General features: G+C 39.6%; 1 protein-coding gene across 11 annotated transcripts in view; it reads left to right on the top strand.

The window, feature by feature from the left end:
• The window catches only part of RAB27A (RAB27A, member RAS oncogene family), a 35,921-nt gene that overhangs the window by 3,516 nt on the left and 11,496 nt on the right, over positions 1 to 20,909 (top strand). For 4 of the 11 annotated variants that reach the window (XM_074600468.1, XM_074600467.1, XM_074600476.1 and 1 more), the window contains 2 exons: positions 10,211 to 10,328; positions 17,178 to 17,284. The gene's annotated coding sequence lies outside the window, so the exon portion shown is untranslated. Of the gene's footprint in view, positions 1 to 10,210; positions 10,329 to 17,177; positions 17,285 to 19,910; positions 20,008 to 20,379; positions 20,532 to 20,909 lie in introns of those variants that run through there. The other 7 variants (XM_074600472.1, XM_074600466.1, XM_074600471.1 and 4 more) reach the window with 4 other exon arrangements.

The following is a 20,909-nucleotide window of genomic DNA, read 5'->3' as shown; positions in this document are numbered from 1 at the left end:
ATATCTATAGCCAGATTGTAATTTTGTTTTCATCACTATCATTAAACATGGGAACACATTATTTTATCACTTGACTACACATTTCCTTTTCTTTCAAAGAGAAGATTGGTGAGATAAAAGAATTTTTAACTAGCTTTTAGCATTTACAGAAACAAGTATTATGAGCAATAATCCTTGTGTGTCTTCTTTGGATTCTTGGTTGTTCTGTTACCACCAGGTATCTGCTGTGCGGGCATAATGACCATTGATTAGTCTTGCTGGTTTTCAGCATAACCCTGGACTTGCAGGTCAACACCATTACTAATAACAGTCTGTCATGGTCAGCAGAGGGCTAGCAAGAATTTAATTTAGAAACAGGCAAAATTGGCACTAGAGATGGAATATAAGGAATGACAACTCCTTTTTGCCATTAATGTCTCAGCAGATAATTATAACAAAGTGCTCTCTTCTGTATTAAAGCTGTGTTATTGTATTCCACTGCACATGTGATCTGATCCTGCAGATAGTTAAGTTTGTTCTTCAGTAATTTCAAAGGGTTACTTACATATTTATAGCTAAGCATTTGCTGGGCTGAGCATGTCAAGTGCACAAGGACTTGCTTTTGCTCCTCTTCTCTTGCAGATACCACTTATGCTGGAGATACAATCGTGTTTACAGAACTGACTTCAAATAATGGCTGAAACGTTGTTTAAGTGCAGCATAGTTTAAGAGAACTTATCTAAAAGGCAGCTTTTTATAGCAGCTACACTCCCCCCCCCCCCCCCCCCCCCATTTATACAAATATATTCCCAACCAGTCTTCCTCTGGGAATAGCATCTGGTTATGATATTTCTTTTCCCCATTTCTTTTTTTGGTCTTCGTCTGAAAACAGCATCACTGTTGGGAGGCAGGACTAACTTGAACCACATTAAATCAGCTGAGATCATACCCTTTTATCTCTAGTGACGGTAAAACCATAGTGAATGAGAAGTCCTAGCCCCTAATTTCTTTCCTGGAACATCCTTGTATTGTTTTGTTTTCATACATAATACAACAGAATTTACTTTTGATTATTGTAGTGCGTAGTCTCAATGTCTGTCATTTATTTTCCAAGCTAATAAGCTTTGAAGATTAAGTTATGGCATATAGATTAAAATATGACATATAACCAGCACAGCTTTTTCCTCTGATGTTGCTGTGGCTTCAAGGGGTTGAAAATACTCTGATATGTGTATAGCAGTTTTGCATAATACCAGGTGTTGGAATCCTTTTCACATACTGGCCAGCACTTTGGAGCTGACCTGACAAGTTCTTCTGTATTTTAAAATACCGCAGGGGGAAAAAAAGCAAATGTCCTTGCTTTTACCACTCTGAAGATAGTATCAAAGCGTAAACCAATGCAGTGCTATTTTCCTGAGTTTGCAAATCCATTTCCCATAGCTGTTCTCTTTCTTTCTGTCTGATTCTTTTACTGATGAGAAATGGGTAAGACTAAACCATATTAGAAGTCAGCACTTCTGGAACACAGTGTGAAGACTGGTAGTAAGATAGGAAAGGGGCAGGAAGCAGCAATGAAGATACAAGCTTATTAGGAGGAGTACAGCTTTTCTAGAAATTTATGGTTTGCAGTGGAAAAACGAAGTTGGTAGATACATGAGCAGTGTTTTGAAATTAAAAGTTAAATTTATGGGCACTTGCAAATAGTATTTTGAAAATCACTCTACGCTTCTGCAGTGATTCTTTGTGCAAAAAGAGTTACGTGAATGAAAGGACTGTAAGGAATATACCTAGCTGAAATATTTTGTATGCAAATAAAACACTGGATGGATAAAGGACAACTGCTACAAAAATCAAGTAGCAGATTCCAGATTAACTTTGGAGTTTATGATCGCAGTTTTGCAGCTGGCCATTTCAGTTGAAAAGGTGATAAAAGGATAAAGAAATAGATAGCAAAATAGTTCAGTATTACTCAGGATTCCTTTTTTTTTTTTTCCTTTCGGGTAAGGTGAGAGCTCCATGGCAGAAGTAATGCCTTTTATTAGACCAACTTATGTTGTTGAAAAGGGTATGTGAGCTTTCAGATATATAAGCCTCTTTCAGGTTTGAATTAGAAACAGCAGAATAAAAAAAAAACCCTGAAAACAATTGATACACAATCTTTACAGTACTTCTGTTAAGCATATTAAGCCATGAGGCAGCATATGCAGGCTTTGAGCAGCCTGGTCTAGTGGGAGGTGTCCCTGCGCGTGGCAGGGGGGTTGGAATTAGATGATCTTTAAGATCCCTTCCAACCCAAACCATTCTATGATTCTGTATGTCATTAGAAGGTGATGAAGGTTCTCTTGCAGAAGTACTACTGTTTTAAAGGTGTCCTCCCATTTCTAATTAAGCACTTCAAAATGACAGTGCTGCCATGGGAGCTGCTATACAACCATGAGAGTCAACAGCACGTGCTGGCTAAAGTCGACCAAGTTTCACTCTGAGGGCCTATCTCATTATTTTCATAACTGTTGGATATTTCATTTGGTTCTTGTTGCTCTGTGAACTGAAAAGGAAGAAAACCATTCTTTCCACTAACATCCCTGGGGAACGGGAATATTTCAGGGAACTATCAGTACTAGACTGAAGGCATTTATTAGTGATAAGGACTAATAAAGCATGTATGTTAGGTAGGAGGAAAAGAAAAGTTGATTCATTTCTATGATTAAAAAATGGACGTTTTCTGGTTTTCTTGTATGTCCCTGCCAGTCTTGCAAGTATAATATTTTATACTAGTAGTTGCTGAGGGAGATTACATTCCTCCTGGAAATCCCTGCTGATAATTGCGTGACTAGCATGGACCATGATGCATTTTGAAAACTTCAGGATATCACTCAAAGCTAGCAGTCGTGGGAGTTGCTGGTGCCGTGAAACTGTTTTATGTGAGGTTTGCATGAGAGATGAATCGCTGTTATAGTTATTGCCAATGGGTGGTGCTTTCCCAGTCTACTTTGAAGCCTAGCTAACATTCAGAATGTGGATTATAGCAAAAAAGGATTTTTTCGGTGGTGTTTTGTTTTTTTAATTGCAAATGTTAATCATAATTCCCCTCCCCTTCCTTGTTTGGTTCCAAACCAAACTTTATGCGTGACTGAATGTAACCCAAAATACAGGTATCGGGTTAGGTTCTAGCCCTGCTAGTATCATCCATTTGCAACAGAGTGTTTCTCATCCAGCAGTTTTAAGATCCTGTGCACGTAACAGCACATGCTCTGCTGACTTTCTCCTCTAACAATGATTCAACTTGGCAGGTCTTTTCTGCTGGGGCATGAACTGTCTGGCTATACTTAATTTTTCCATATTCTTTCTTGCATTAGAATGGTGTCAGGATAAACATATCTGTACAGAGATGGTGTCATCCAAGTTTGAAGACAGTACTGGCTGAATTTGATTGTATTTCTTCTGAATTTGATAGCAAAACTCTCATAATTTTAGTTCAGACAAAAGTAGCTCTAAGTTGGAACTGTTAAAGTGGTATTTTTATAAATGTTCTTTATCTGTGAAGTAAAAGAGGTGACTATAAATATTTATTTGATAGTTTTCTAGAATTGTCATTTTGGATATAGTACCCAATGCACAGGACAGGGGCTGAGATCCTGCTGTGTGTCAGTAGAAGCTGAAGAGTAGGCTTTGGAAGACCTATGAAAAGAACACGTTGCAACAGTAGAATCATGATTTCTAGTAGGTTTAAAAACAAAACAAAACACAACCTCCCCCCCCAAAATCGAGCTGCTAATACAGTGAAATTCAACTAGGTTTTATTCTATTAACTTTTTAATAACAGATGTGTTTAAATTTAATTTGCTTTTAAATAGAAAATGTCTTTAAATCCAAATTGAAAGTAAATGTAAAGTTGAATGATTGTGACAGTACGTGCTGCGGCTAGTCTGGAGCAATTTGGCCAGCTAGTGGGTGTCCTATTTAGACCTGAAAACCTGTAACTGCTGGCTTTCAGTGTCGGTGTGCATCTGACCCTTTCCTTTATCCCACTGCAGATTTTTCACAAAGTGTATAGGAACTTCACATCTTTGTGGGGTCTTCCCCTCTGTGAAGGAGTGCTAAAACTGATCAACAGATTCAAATGTTGGGGGAGAAGGCAGAAATGAGAGAAATTCTGTGTCTCTGCCCCTCTCTCTTTGGTTCCTTAGGAAGCCAGGCTAAGAGGCAAGTCCTCATTTCAGATTTGTTTTTTGCATTGCAAATTTGGAGCTTTGCTCCAAGAAGCCCTTATAGCATTTGCAATCTCCAGTGCGGTGTGTTGAGCCTTAGGAAATTTTTCTTCAGCCTAGCATCCTGAGGGATCATGAGGAGTGGGAGCAGTAACATTTTTTGTAACTGGGAGTTGCACAGGGAGTGGAATAGGGCCAATGGAACTGAAAGACCGACTTTGGTAATGTCCTCCAGAACCACTACCTCTACAAGCCCACTCATTCCTCTTGCACGTTCTGAAGGCAATAAGATCAACCAGTCAGTTTAGTCATACAAAGGGAGTCACAGAATAATTGTGGAAATGAAGGAGCTCTAATGTTAATGATGTTCATGGTTTAAGAAATGGTAGAGGAGAATAATAGGCATCACAGGTGTTTAGTTAGGTTTCATATGCTTCATTGCGTGGAAGATCAAACAGTAATATAGGACAAAAGGAATACTTTGCTGTAGCTGAGAAGAGGCACACTTCTCTATCTGTCAAATAGTGCAAATAACTACCCTTTCAGTTTTTCCTCCTGAGAGCAAATCTCAAATGGAAAAGACACTGTTGTCAGCTTATGGGGGGAATGAAGGACCACTTGTCCTATTAAGTAGATTTACAAAAGATGTGAACAGGGTCGTCTTGTGCTGGAAAGAAAGCCCAGCTGCGTCCAAATTGTAACTCTGCTGAGATCAGTTACAAAAAGCAGTGTGTTTTACTTGGCAATGACATTGTGTATCAGGTCATGCAAAGAAGAAATGCATATCAATTAAGCTTAAGCATGTATAAAAATATGAAAGCAACTTTCAAAAATGTATTAATTTTGCAAGATTGTAAAACACTGAAAACGCTTTCTAAGGAAGCTGTAGCACACGTTTCCTTTACATCAGTACAACAGCTTCCTGTAAAGCTACAACATTTTTTTTATTAAAAAAATACACTTAGTTATCAACCCTTTTAATATGTAGATAAAGATCATTGATCTAAAATGAGATTTGTGACTCTTCAGACAGCGACATCAGATTATTAGTGTGTTTTTACAGCTTCTTGCCAAAACGCAGGGACACTTGTATCCCTATGCATTACTGTCCTAGGTTACTCTTTTCATGCACTCAGGCACCCACTTCATCAGTTTTACAAAACGTGGAACCAACATACATCTCACAGAAGAGCTGTAGCATGTTGAGTAATTCATGCATCTTTAGGTTAGATATTCCTCTTTTGAGTACAGATGATGTATTTTGAATAGTGTGAATGTTGCCAAAATATCTTTTCCTACATGCAAAAGGATCAAATTTGTTCCTTTCAGTCAAAATGAATAATCATGTTTATTCTTACAGTAACACATTTTATTACCATTTTAAATACAGAAATTTTTATTTAGCGTTTCTTGATGCTTAACACCTTGTACATGGACAATGTATTTTTTTTTATTTTCTTTCTAATATTTCACAACTGTAATAAGAGAGAGGGAATCTGATTTAGGAATTATTTTTTTTTTTCTCTCCCTTTTCTTCAGGTCTGGAGCAAGCACCTATGCTTTTGGCTTTGCTTCAGTGTAAACTGTGCCTACACTGACATTAATATAGTGTTGTGGTGGCAGTAAACTTGTAGTTCAACAGAATTGACAAATCAATTAGATCCACTTGTTTGGGATAATTTTACTAGTCTTCTCTGAGATACGAACAGGTTCTTCAGATATAAGCAATTTTTTTTTTTCAGGAAGCAATCTTTTGATGTTTTTACTGTGAAAAAGATGACAGAGTTTGGTCTAAAGTTTGTCAAAATGCTGATGTTGAGGGCCCAGTTACTGGGGAGGATTCCTGTATTTGGCAGTATGATGTTCCATGAAGACAAAATTGATGCTTTTAATTTGTTGATTATTTTGATGTTAACTTTTTCTTACTCTTGAAGAGACCCTGGTAACTCTTGGAAGTTCTTTGTCTGGAGCCTGTCTTGGAGGGGACTATTTTTAAGAAGCTCTTTTCTGTGTAAAATGCTACTGACCTTAAACATACCAATACTTTATCTCTTCCAATGCTAAAAGAAAGCTCTGTCACCATTACTAGAAACTGCCTGGTTTCTAGTTGAGCTTATAGTTGAAAGAACAAAACATGAAAGTTTTACTTTAATCTAGAGTATTACTAAATACTTAGCAGATGTGCCTTTTGGGTAGCAGGAAAGCCTGCCTGACCTACTTTCATTTTAATCACTGAAGGGGTATTTCATGATTTGATGCTGGCAAAGTTCAGCTATCACATTTGTGGTGTGAAAGCTGATCTTCTGAGTGTGGGTTGCCTTTTCTTTCTGTTTTTCTTGGAAGGATATTAGTGAGAGGAAAGAAGAAAAAAATCAATATAAAGGATTTCGTCTCCTCCTTCCAGGTCTTTTTAGTTTTCTCTTGAAGTATTGGCATGTTACTGCATTTATGGACTGCTGCGGCAGTAAGTAGCAAGCTCATTCATATGACAGCTGGTCAATTTTCCTTTGCAGCACATCTCATCAGCCCCTCTCATTTTTTCCAGAGTGTCTTTTCATGAGAAGATGAATCTCTTTCAAGGAAACAACTATTAATTCAGTCTTACAGTTGCAGGAATCTGCCTCTACCAATTAATATGTTCATATTTTGCCTATTTACTTTTTTCTCACCTCTTCTTTTTGTATTTTGTAGGGTATTTCTCTCACTGTGAAATAATTGCTGTATAGCACATTTTCTGGCTTTTCTTGAAGTTTGACAGCATATAAGTGAATCAGTTCATAGGCAGTGTGTCCCAGTGGCTGCTTTTCCCCCTCTTGCATTTTTTAAGTTTCCTCTTTGATTGCCAGTAGAAATTTTGTGGCACAGGTAAGATTTGTGGATGCTAAGAAATAACATTACCCTTGTCTGCCTGCTGGCTGGTTTTCATTCCATAGCCTTGCAGGCCATCTGTCGAATGCACATGTAAATACTATGGCTGTTTGTAAGGGCATGGTGAGCTTTAAGGGTGTGTTGGAAAAAGCCATTAACTGGTCAGAGTGCTGAAGAAGGAACCTCCAACAGAATCGGGTAGGTAGGGCATGGGGAGAGTGGAGGCAGTTGACGCTGATGTTAGACACAGCTTTTGGCTTTGAAAAGAGAGATGAGCTGTTCTGTAGCATTATCTGAAATGGACTGTTGCAAGATCCTCCTCTTCCCCTATTTCTGTCTCCAGTGCCAGATGTCTTAATTCCCGCAAGAACCATGGTCAGACAGGTAACAATCCAGCATTTTCCTCTAGGGGAAACACCTGCTACAGGGCAGTGTGGACACTTGCAGCTTTTCTCAAGAGCATGGAATGTATGAAGGCAAATATGCTGATGCTTGTGATAAATAATGTTCCACACTGTACACTGTGTTGGACTCTCCTCAAAATTCCTCCTAGATCAGTTTTACAAGAAGGCCATAAATTCCATGCATTCGGGTCATGCCCATACAACCTGTTCATAAAACTTGCTCATAAAAACAGAGGGAAGATTTAGTAACTAAATAGGTGGCCATTCCTTTGTAGAGCTGTAGCTTCAAAAACTACGTTTCACGGTTTCAGAACTTTACTGGTGTAATTTTGATCCCCTACATAAGCTTAGAAAATGTCCAAGCTCTTATAACCCCCTAAGATTCGGGTAGCAGCGAGAGGAAGGCGTACCTTGGGCTGGCTGCAGTGGTTCCTGTTCCAGCTGCTGCCGTACTGTTTGCGTGCGCTTCCTGCCACCGAGGTGGGGTTGGCTCAGCTGTTTGTGCAGTGTTTGCTGAGATGCCGCAAATGTGTTTGTTTAAAAACAGAGACTTTAAGTAACCAAACATTGATGTCCTCCCAGTTTGTAAACTGAGGCCCCTCTGTTTTAGTACTAACTCTGCAGTTTGAAATCAACATAACTTCACCCTCAGGAAATAAGCTTTATTTCAGCTGTACCTTCCTAGCAAGGTCTTACTGTTTTGGATAAAACCCTTTCCTGGAAGGGGGAAGGGAAAGCTAGTTGGTATTCCTCACACCAACTTGGTAAGAGGAAAGTTAAGCAGCCTCATTTCATCCTGAAATCAAAAGCTGAGGTCTGAGAATTATTTATGAATTGTTTTTCCCCTTAAAGATGGCAAAAATCTTACTGCGTGGGAGAGTTTGAACTCCATTTACATTGCGGGTTGAGACTTCCAGACAGGCAGTTTGTGTTTAGTGTGTGTAGCCATCATGCAGGGCTGTTTGCAACACGGCAGAAGGGTTGTTGCTTTGTCTGTCAACACTTCTTATCCTGTTCCTCCTTCTGCACTCAGGAGCAGTTACCAGAAATTCTTGGGTATTTGTGGTCTGAATGTTTCTTCACAGCAAGCAAATGGGCTGGTATCGATCAGGGAAACAGTTAAAGATTAAAAATGTTCACGTTGCTGAAAATTGAACCAAAACTTTTTTATTGCATGTGGGAGCAAAAAAGGGACTTCTTTATTCTTTGGAAACTGTGGTGGAATTTATAGAAGATTGGAATGAGCCAAGAATGGGTAGAGTTTTAAAAATTATAACCTGTAACAAAATGTCAAAGAAATGGGTTATAGTTAAATCTGGAAAAATGCTAAGGCAGGGCATGAAAAATTGTTCCACCACAGATAGTTCTTTGCCAGCTCTGTATAATAGAACTTGGACGTTTACCGGGGAAAGGGCAATAAAAATTGCTTTTATTCACAGGAAAGAAGGCGAGATAGTTGAGCACTGAAACAAGTGAATTAAGGAGCTTGCGGAGTTGTTGTTACTGGTAGACGAATGCATTAAGGATATGTTAAATGTGGTAGCAGGCTGTCTGCAGCACTTCTTAAATGATAAGGCTGTAGAGTAGTCGTAGAAACCTTCCCAATTTCCTTTCTTACTTCTCTGCTCTTGAAACACTGTGAGGAAAGAAACCGAGACAAGAAAGGGTTGTGCAAGGCAAGCCATCTTCTGTAAAAGCTCACATCTCTTAAATCTTACACGGCGAGTGCAAACCTCGCATTGTCCACACCTTTCAGTCCTCTACTGTTAGCATTTGTAATGTCAGGGGTGTTTGTGAGAGGGGACGAGGCCTCGTGGTGACTGCAGGCGGCTGTGTGGTTCCTCTGTCATCCCTTGGACCCAGCGCAGGGACCTCCATCCAGCAAGTGCCTTGGTGCAGACACCAGTGCCGTAACCTGGCTGGGCACGTGAATCTTGCCTCTTGCGTGCCTGTGTTAACAGGTTCTGATGAACGGACTCATCGTTGAGGAAGAGTTGGTTTACATGTTAAATCAGTAACTTTATTTCCTTGAAATTATTTAAATGTTTAAAATGTCTGTATGCATCTCTTAGGACTGGGCGGGGGCTTGCAGATTTAGCTGCAGTGGTTCAGAAAGTTTCTGGCAACATCTTAATGCTGGTCGTCTGTTGGAGCTTGTTGCCATGAGAAGCAGTTCAGCAGAAGGGGCTGGACATGGATGCCCACAAAGCCCCGTGGTACTACTGCCGCTCCCCTCCCAAATCCTTCCAGCTCCTCCTCACGTGGTCTCACTCTGGTGTCTGTGCCAATTTTGTTATCGGTAACTTTTTCTGCCGTCCGTAAAGGCATAAAATAAAACTAGGCTCACAACTGAAATTCTCCATTAGGTTTTGGGAGCTTTTGATGCTCAGTGTGTTTCATTATAGCAGGCTACTGCATTTGCTGTATTTTATTTTATTTTTTTGTGATGAAACATACTGCAACTTCCTCTCCCTGTGACAAGAAGGAGGAGGGTCAGTAGTTTACGCAAAGGCTCAATGTTTGTTACCTGGTTTAGGGAGATCTGGTTAACTGCATTGCTTAGTTTTAAAAGAAGGAAAAGAGATCACTTGATCGGTGAGCGAAGCCACATGACAAGCAGCTGAATGTAATTAGGTGGGTAGGGTGGTTGTGTGGGGCTGGCAGCTTGGCACGTCAGTGTGAATTTTAGAGCTGCTGTTCTGAACTACGCTATATTTGTTTTTATTTTCTCTCTGCTGACACTACCTACAGATGAGAAACGGCTCTTTTTGTATGACTATGGTATTCAAGAGATCTGAACTCTGTCAGGAAAATCATCACTGAAGGACCCTTGGAAAACTACAGATCCATTTGCAGCTGTTAAGCATAGGTATGTAAACACTTTCTCTTGTTTTATTTATTTTTATAAGATTTATTACATTGTTTTCCTTGAGCTGACAGTTGTTGCGTGCCAACTGTTCCTCTGTTAAGAGCTTTGAAATAATGTTGCTGTACTTTTGACAAACTGCCTGAAATATTTTGATTTTGAGAGACAGTTCAGCATTGCTGCACCCTCATGTTCTAGACGAGAAAGTAAACTTAAAACTGGGAATTAGACTGGCTTACATAAAACAGGCTTTGGGTTTAAATGACAAAACTGCAGCTTTTTGGTATGTCTTTGGTCATTGCTTTTCACAAAGACATTGGTCAGATTTAAAGACAAGCCTGGGTAAGTTTATCAATAAGATTAAAACAAATGATTGCAGTGCCCAGTGCCTGGATTCAGTAACCATATATGCCCTTTCCAAGTCATCAGACTATATTTCTTTCAGTGTTAAGTCAAACTTGTTCTACAGTTAGGTGGAATTAGACCTTTGATAGTAAAGTGTACTGCACAAATAACGTTTCATAATACAGAACAAAGTAACTCAGTATTTTTAAATGTGGTACTGCTTGAACTTTTTCCCCATCTATTTATTCCCGTGTTCTCATTAACATATAAAGATAAATTATACTTAATAAAACATTCCTTTAGAATGGTGGTTTTTTTAACTGAGTTGCGCACCCACGTGTTTGTTCTCATGTATACTAAATGTATTGATGATAAAAGGAATAAAAGTGGTGTGTTGCACAGTATGTTATTTTTAATTAGCAAAAGCAATTGGACTGCAAGGAACCACGAGAGCTCATCTAGTTCTCATTCCTTGTTCAATCATATAGTAATGGTTTCAGTCTTAAAATTAATTATGGTAAAGGCAATCTGGGGGGTGGGATGTTATTACTGTGTTTTGTATCTTCTCTGGAAGAAACTCAAAATGTATGTGCCCATCTGACTAGGTCATTCCTTGCCATCCCAAGCATGAATTCGTAATCAGGCATCCTTTCTAGCCCATGTGTTTGCCAGCATTTTTCTAATCATGGACCAAAACTCCAGTTTTTGTAGACTGTAAATAACCGAGGAGAAGTTCAGAGAACAGAAAACAGTATTCTCCTCCACTTCTGTGGGAAGGTCACAAGACTTTCCCAGGGTTTTAATTGATGTCTAGCATAGAGTATCTTAAGATGATTTTTCTAGTCCTGATCATCACCCTTTGACTTATGTTTATGAGAAAGAAGTTACAAATTCATAAATGTATTTAAATAAATATGGTGTCTTGCAGTTTCCTTATAGACATCCTCAGTGTATGAAAAAGCTTATATAAAATAACGTTGTTGTTGTAAATGTTGTAAACACTGTTGGCTGACTTAGTGATTTTTTTTCCTGTGCTGGATGGATTGATTGTCATCGTAGCTTCATTGTAGTTTACTATTATATAATGCTTTTCAACTGCTGCATTACATGTGCATTTGGGATGTGTGTTACAGAAACAATTCCTAGCACGTCTTAGGGTAGTGATTTCTAATAGCCTAAGTTATTTGAGAGTTAAATTGCTGTATAGGCCAAAACATAAAAAAAAATATTCTAGCATGTGGTGCTGCCCCCTGTTCCCTCACCGTACTCCCAGTGGGTTTCAATATATTTGCTTTTTTCCAGCATGTCTTTTGTTTACAACGCTATCTTGAACAAAACACCCCTAGTAATTAAGCCTGGTAAAGACAAACTAAAAATCTAATTCAGCTGAAATTCTTTAAACATGTCACTAAGAATGGCATCAAAGAGAAATTGCAATTTGTTTTTGGTTTAAAAAAAAAAATTCAAAAAAGAAGACCAAGAAAAATTCTGAAACTATACAAAATTTAAAGAATGAACTAAAAAAAAATAATCTTAAAAGCAGTTAATGGAAAAAGACCTGGAACATTTCCCAGTGGAATGAGGGAAATAAGCTCTAGTCAAAGGGAAGTTGAAATAACTTTTTAAGGAAAAAAATGGAGAGTAACTTTTCTTTGGTCTAAAAGGTTTGACTTCATAACTAGGAAATAATATAGCTCCTGCTTCTGAATTTTGTTTAAACACTGTGTCATAGGGATAAAGTTTCTTTACAAAAATACAGTTTGATGCATTATGGTGCAACTGTGGGTATAAACAGAAGCAGAACTGGGATCTTGGTGCGGTGGGAATTCTCTGGGAGTGAAGGGGCTGATGTATGTTCGTGTAGCTCCACTATAGGCACTGCAGCTGTAGGGATCAGCGCTAACCGAGATTTCCTTTTTTCACATATTGAATTTGTTTTTACTGGAATCTCATTACTCAGTTTTCATTTCCTCCTATGGGAAATCACATGCACTGGTTTAAAATCAAACAAAACACTGCAAGCCAAAGTCAGCCTTTTAATAAAGAATGATACAGCAGCACCTACTTTTAATGAGTCTTTTCAAATAGAAACTCTTGTTGGATGGCACCATTGCATACTCCCAGTTTGTTGTGACTTGTGCACAAAAGTGCGCATCTGAATAGATTCTTTCATATCTATTTACCCTTTATATCCTGTTTTTCGTTTCAGAGGTTTGATGCCTTTCTCAATCATAATGTAGAATGTAAAAAATTGCAAATTGTTACATGAAGTTCATTTGTCAGTTTGCCTGAGATTTTTGGATTCTTCATAAGCATGCAAAGTTTTATACCTAGTGTTAAGTCAAGAAAGCACAGTCTGAATCCACTGTGGTATGAAAAATACGTATGGGTTTCCTTAATGAAGTTTTCTACAGGGAACTAGCACTGCTTGGATCAATTAGAGCAGTCTGACTGGCAATTTATTTTCTTAGCATAACTTTGTATATTTCTTCTTGGGTTATAGAGGTGGTTGTTCTGTAAGCTCACTGCTGCTGTGCCACTTATTAGCTGTAGCAGAAACTTTTAAAATAATAATTTTAATTGAAGGCTTCTGGGGAGAGAGGTAGGAAATTTCCTATTACTGTAGGTCAGTTAAAGTGAAAATTGAGGACACTGTATGTGTGCACGAAATGTTAAGAAAGAATTCTGCAGGAAGGCATCTACAGCATGAAAAGCTGGCAACAGCTGCCAGGTTTCAGCCAGGGATGTTACTCTACAGCCATCTTGGGGCCCTCCCTCAATCTGGGAACAACTCAAATGAATAGCATGGGCAAACTGTGGTGTTAGACTTGTGATTCTTCTTGCTTTCCTTGCAGGGCTCATGCATACCTTCATGGCAAGAATTAGTATAAGGAACTCTAGTTTTCTGTGCTGTTTATCGGAGCAGTCTTTGCTGCATATTAAAATTTAAATATAATTCATGCTGTAATATGGGGTTCTGATCAGAGCAGTAAGGGAAACAGTGTTGGCAACTCAGGTTGAAAAACACCAGGCTTTCTTGAATGGGAGCTTTGTGTTGTGCAGTTCAGCCCGCTTAATCGGTGCTTCTTTTGAATTATCCCTGCCCTGAGACTCTAGAAAAGAAGCTGTGCTAGGATACAAATTGAAGCAAACGTTTTGCCAAAGCACTGTCTGACTATTTTGTCAGACTGCAGAGCCTCAATAGAAAGTTTGGACAATGTTAATACATGCTGCAGTTCTAGAGCTGTTCAAGTGGAAGATTTGGTGACTTGTTGAAAGTATGGGCATATTTCTCAATTCTTGTGGGGAAAAAAGCACCAACCTATAGTTTTAGCTTTGCTTTGTTAGAGGAGTTTGAGTAATACTTTTGAGCTGCAAGGTTGCTCCAAAACATCTGTATCTCGCTGTCACGGATCAAGATTTCTGCTTTGCTGCTGCACGTTAGTAACTTCCAGAAGAGAACAGGTTGTGGCCTATTTCAGGCAGAAGTGGTGTTTTATTATATAACAGACAAGTTAAATTGTGCCCAGAGTATTCTCAGCAAGTTATTTCTAACCTTTTCATAGCATTTATGAGATATGGAAGCATCACCTATGCTTACTATTTCCAGACACGTTTACTAGAAAATCCTGCCCAGTACTGGATGAAAATCTCTCTCTCAGACTGTAGCTATTACAGACTCTGAAATCAAAGGCTCAGATCCTTTTTGAGACCTCTTAAGAGTAGATTATTCATGACTGACCCATCTCTCAATTTCTTTGAAGCATCATGCTGCCAGCCTGCAGTGCTCTGCCTGTCTCCACTTTGCAGTGGTTGCCAGCATGATCTGGAGTAGGCCCAGTGAGCTCAACACCTGCAAGGATGCTTCTGTCAAGACTTTATTTTTAAAAGTTTAGAAGTGAATGCTAGCTGGGAGCCTCAGTTTTATCAATCTAGATATGTCCTTCCATCTCTGTCCATGTGCACCACTTCCCTGCTTCGCATCTCGGACTGTCCCTTGTATTTGAAGTCTAAGCACATTGGATTTGAGATTAAGGAATAGAAGGAATAACCTTTTCTCTTTACTGGACAAGGTTTTTCTCATCTGACAGTTTCCCTTGCTTTCCCATAGATAGCTATAAATTTATTTTGCCCTTTGTGTTAGATCCATTTAAGAAACCCTTCTGATGAAATATTTCCACAAATAACATATTAATCCTAATGTCGTGCCTGATATTCATAGAGGTTTTCTAGCTCATTAGAAATGGATGTTGATTAGTTGTTCAGTCAATAACTTTGATAATGACTAAATTTTCTGAGGAACAGTACGTTTTCGCTGGTGGATGGAAGTGTGATCTGACACATCAGTCCTGCTGCAAAAGGCCACGATGCCTTGTGGTTAGCTCTTTCCATTTGGCAGGTCTAGACAGACTAGCTTCTGATGGACATAAAAATCTTTGGATACTTCAATGTCAACTAAGTAACGAGAAAACTTTTAACTTCCTAAGGAATAAATAGCCAGAACAAAATGTAGGAAATGCTATATATACTGTGTCCCCCTGATATTTATTGTTGACCTAAATCAAGTAACTTGCACCAAAAATGACAGATCAGAATATTATAGAAAAAAAGTAATGCTAAAGAATGGATGCAGCTGGAAAAAAAAAAGAGTAACTTCTGTTGCATCTTCCAATCAAGAACTAGAGTTAGCAAGGAACAGAGTCTACCTCCATTGAAAAACGAGAGAAGCAGGTATTTCCCAATCCAAAGGATGAAAAGGTGTATTAAATTCTGCACTGAAATTCTCTCCTGCCTCACCGCCTTTGTACGCTTGCCCACATCAATAGATGAATGATGTAGTTTTATAGTCCCATTTGTATCATAATCAGGTTGCCTGTTGCCTGACCTTCTCTGTAGACTTTTAATTGACCTAATCATGGTAATTTATTTTTTGCCAGATTATTTCCCTCCAACGCAGCATGTGTCTTGTATCCTTCATAAGCTTGGCAGTGTGACCTTTTGGAGAATCATTATTGATATTCCAGGTATCTGTCCTACAAAACAAGGTGGAAGGCAGTTGAGAACTTTCCTGCCCTGGAGAAGAAAAAAACCCAAAACATATTTTTAAAGAAGCTGCAAATATTTTCCTCTGGCTGTTTACAGTGCATGCTTTAATGGGCTTAAACAAAGACCCTGGCCAGACTAATGTGTAATCCAGCCTACTGAATCGCCCACATAGGCAGAGCATAAAATAGAACACTTTCTTCAGCATGAGTACATGCACATGTTTTCCCTGAGATGTTTCTTCATTTATACTCTAACTGCACATATGAAATTGCTTCCTTTGTCAGTTTTTAGATTTTTTTTTTTTACCTTATTCCTTTTATTCTTTTTCTTCGTGACTGCGTATTCTCACTGCTGAAGATTTTTGTTATCTCCAGGAAAACCAAACCAATCCTTAAAGAAATGCTTAGTTCTTAACGATCCTGTGTGATTCTTACTATCTCCTCCTTTATCTTTCAGTGGCTATTTGTGAGGGTAGAAATAGAAGTGTACTCTTTTTTTCCTTGCCCTTCTGGAGTTGGAAGTGTTGCTGAACGAGTGGGTGGGCAAGCTGCTGCATATTTCCCTCCTGTGAATACGACCAGCTTTGTGGGTGAAATCCTGGTACCTCCTGTGTTGACTGAAAGAGGTGGAAACTGTGTCAATCTGTGTAAGATTGTCATTCACAACTCCTTGATATTGTCAAGAACAAGTACAGTGTTACAATGCGTTACAAATGTTGAAGTTGGGCTGTGGGTGAGCTGTGAGCTGGGTCCCAAAGCGGTCAGAATTGTCACATCAAGGAAGGATGCTGGGCACAGCTCTGAATTTCCTGTTTATAAGTTAGTGAAGAAGCACGGCGCATTAACTTGTAAGGCATTGTGGCTTTAATGTATTTGTTAGAGGAACAGTTGAATGGTTAAGGAGTAAGTAGCATGGAACTGTGTTTAAAAAAAAATAAGTAAAAGTTTCTTTGCTTTATTTTTCCCAGTCTACTCTGGAGTCTATTCACATAGTACAGATTTTTGCTTCACTGCTACAACTTGAAAGCAACTTCTGATGAGAGTTCAAGAGGTAACTTGGGAGGCAAAAGCTCTTGTTCCCAGGAGGAAGACAGGCCCTCTGAGAGAGTTGAACTGTTTTCATCAGATAACGTTGCAAATATTTATTTATCTACAGTATTTTCCTACCATGAAGCATGGAAGTGTTAGAAACTGACGAGGGAACAGAGATGGTGCTGTTCTTTTTGGAGAAACGTTGAAACTGCTCAGAGATCCTTTTGTATGGGCGATGTTGGATTATCACTTGTAACATTCCTGGTTTTATTTTTACTTTTTTTCCCAGGTCCATGCTGCCTTTCATTCCTTTATGTAACTGAGCTATTCTTTGAAATTCAGTCTCCATTTTGTTGGTTTGGTTATGCTGAAATGCAGATGTAGTTGCAAAACTAACTGTTGTTTCCTTTCCTGGCTTCTCTGTTCCCAGTTTCCCCTGGCTTTCTGGAAACAAAACCCAGAATCTGCTGTTCCCTTGCCCAGCCTGTTGTGCAAGGTTCTCACCGCATCTGCAGACCTTTTGTGCTCCCTTTCTGGGTAGGATCACGATTTTATGCCTGGCATCTTCCATGATAACTCATTCTCAGAGTGCTTGTGTGCCTGTCAATTTTTGTTGCTTCGCAAAAGTCTGCGGTTCTAACAATGCTGACAGCTGACAAAGTGTCCTACAGCACCTTCAGCTGAGATAGAAGTGACATCAGCATTTGGAAGCTAAAGCCTCAGAATATTTTTTGCATGTATTTTTGCAGACTCCTGTATGTATCCTGAGCACCCTTAAAATGACTTACATCCTTCCAAGAAAGAGACAATCCTTAGACATTGATCCTACAATTCCTTAGGATTCCTCTATAGTTGAAACTAAAAAGGTCATAACCGTAAAATGTCAAGTAAAGCAATTGAGAGTAATCAAAAGATAAATGCTTGGATCAACTGAATCTCTTCCTCTCATTTGTGAGAGGAGGGGGTGTTTTCCTTCTTGTTATTTATGTTACAGAAAAGTCCCAGAAGTCACAGAAAGTGTCATTTTGGCCCAAATTAAAGCAAGCCAGGTCATATATTTTCCTAAGAAAAAAATAGTGCAGCTCAGAATGTTTCAGTAAAGTGCGTATTTATTAACTGTCTTCCCCCAGCATAGCAGTTACTTGAGGTATGAAAAATTGTTGCCATAATTTGTTTATATTAAATTTGTACGTATCTGGCAGCTTTTAGCCAAAGGCGCTTCTAATAAAGTGTTGACTAAGCAGGAGCATTGTTTAACTCTCTGTCCCTTGTTTCGACAGAGCTGCAAATGTCTGATGGTGACTAGTTCTGCAAGCATTAAGGTGCTACCGGAGCCTTAGAGCAGGGTGAGGCCGTTCGCTACGCTTCACCCACGCTAGGCAAGAATGTGGTTATTGCTTTGCTGTAGTGTGATGGGAGTGCTGGTACAGCAGGATTAGTGAATTTATTCCTTTGAGGTCCAGATCACTTTCTCAGTGCTTCTGCTGTTAACAGATCAGGTAATGTATAAAACAGCTATTGAAGTTGTTCAAGTCTGCGTAGCGCCCAGGTGAGAAGCTTTTGTAGCATGAATTTACTTGCACTTGCAGAATGACCAAACATGTACAAATGCATTATCACCATGTACATGTATTTACACATCGTTCATAGAGAGACCTGCAGTATCTTCCTTTTCTGTCTGTGTGGGATTTGGACTCCTCTTTTCCCAGTGGCCACATCAGCTCTTTAATAATAAGCATGCAGCCTCAACTGCTTTTTAAGAATAAAGCCGTATTTGGGGAAACCTTCATTTGCAAAGCATTTTTGAACTCTAATAGCATTGACTTTTTCATAGTGTATTTACAAATATGGCTCGACTGTATGTGAATACAGTGGAACCTTGTTAAGCAGACTCCAGCTCTTTCGCCTGTCACACACTGCTCTTGCTGTGATGTTGCCAAGGCATGCAACCCCTTCCCTGCGCTCCTCCTGTCCATTGGGGGCCGGATCTCCATTGCAGGGGGAATATGCAGACTTCACTGCAGTTTGTCTCCTACTTCTAGGACACAACCTAGTGAATGTCCCACTGTTCCAGTGGGGTCTGGTTTTCCCGAGCAAAGAAGGCAAGGCCAAGACACAAGTCCTCTCTTTTTTTGTCTGTAAGATCTACCTGAAAGCTCAGTGATGTTTGCAAAAGGTGGACATTGCTAAAAGTTAACTGTAACCCTTGAGTGTCTGCTCTCCATCCCCAAAAGGACAATATGTGATGAAATCCTGTGGTATCTTAAAATAGGAATTAATTATTAGTCTAATACCTGTGTTTTGGCAAATTCGAATTTGTGCGTCTCTTTATAGTTGTGTGATATATTCTACCATGTTAGTCACTGGTGTTAAGTCTGGCTACACTGCAGTTCCGGGATGCTGGGGTGATGTCTGAGTTGTAGAGAGAGTCATTTCACTTGGTATGAGGGGGAAGGAAGAGTGGGCTGAGTCAAACAAATGGATTTATTTGAGTAGTTTCATACAGAATAGTGGCTTTTTTGCCCTTGGGAGGGCTGTCTAGGTGGTGTAGTATGGGGAGGACTCCCCCACCCCCAAAAAGCTTCCTCTGTTAAATATTTATTACTTCTCTGTGAAATGAGGTGGTGTTGCAGGTGTGGTCTGAAGCCATGTCAGATGTAATACCTTCTGTTCCAGTCTTTGCCAAAGAATATTTTTTGTCTTCTTTAGAATCTATGGTAAAGATGGCTTTTACCATAGTACCCGTGGGGCAGTGCAGTGTCCTTGAGTCTGTACAAGAGAGAAAGAAAGAAAACAGCAGTTTGCTGTATCTTCCTCGCACCGAAGAGAGAAGGATGTACAGCTATGAACAGAACTGAACAGCTGTGATCCATGTACTTCATCATTTAATACATTTTTGTATGAAAACACTTGTTAGGAACAATGTCATTGTATTTAGGTATGCGGGTGATGTAGCAGGTACTTTAGATCTGCTCCTAGGTGGTTCGTGCACAAATCTCTTCTGAAATGCTGTTTGCCTCTAGGAATAAGTGGGACATTTGAACTGTGTAATTGCTTCCCAGCCATGCTGTCAGGCAGCACCCTCTGTAGACATGGAGACATGAGGCACACCTCTTTATCTCTGAGCACCCATCAACATGAATGCAAACAGGTGACACGTAAGCCTCTTGGCTGTGTGCTAAGGAGGTGGTGCTAGAAAATACTCCTACTGGAAGTACTATCTCCAGTGTGCCCTAACTATTCCTTTAGCAGAGGTTGGGGTAAGTGGTATACTTTACTTTCAATTGATGTGCTTGAGGACTGTCTGATTAAGAGCATGTTCAGATTTCCTGAATTTTACACTGTGCATGTGTGTGTGTGTATGCAGGTTTATTTGCAAATCGGTGGTTTAGCTTTTTTTTTTTTCAGCTTGTGTTTTCATTTATTCGTCTCTTTGTGCCTTCTTCCTTTTTCCTTCTCCCCTCCATCAGCTCTGTAGCGGCACAGGAGTTGCATGTTTTGTGGAATGCCAGTTCAGAAAGCATATTCCCTGTCCCCATCCTGCACAGGGGAAATCCTGCATGCCAAGCCAATTTCCTTAATTTATACAGGAGCAACACTGCCATAGTCTTGAATGTTTTATCACACAATAGGGTTGTGATATTTGTGTCCTGGAGGAAAAAATACAAGCCTGCTAATGTTGATACCTGTTAATGTGAAAGTAACTTGGACTAGGAAATCCACTGAACAAGAGCAGCACTTGCTTTGCAGAGCATCCCTTCTTGGCAAGCCACCATCTGGACGTGTGAGTATGTGGAGGCTCCAGAGCGGCAGCTGTACAGGCACAGCTTAAGTGATGGCTGTGGGGGTCCTGTCAGCAATGGAAAAGGCCACTGTAGTTTTCCCAGCACTTGTTGGTAGTCCCTGTCCATCTGCATGCTAGGCAAAGTTTGAAGACAGAGCTGAAGGGGATTTAGGGAAGGGTTTACGGAAGACAAAACCCTGGGGGGCTTGATGTGGAGCCTAAAGCTGCGTCCATCAGTGAATATTTTCAGCTAAGGACTCGTAGAAGCAAGATTTGAGAACAATCATGCTAAAATGAATTAATTTTTTCTTTCTTTTGGTGACCTGATGCATCCTAATTGTATCATCAGTTTTCTCTGCTTGTTCCCTTTCCGCCTTC

Source organism: Larus michahellis, chromosome 9 (assembly GCF_964199755.1).
Source record: "Larus michahellis chromosome 9, bLarMic1.1, whole genome shotgun sequence".
Taxonomy (NCBI): domain Eukaryota; kingdom Metazoa; phylum Chordata; class Aves; order Charadriiformes; family Laridae; genus Larus; species Larus michahellis.
This window is presented reverse-complemented; position numbering and strand designations above follow the sequence as displayed.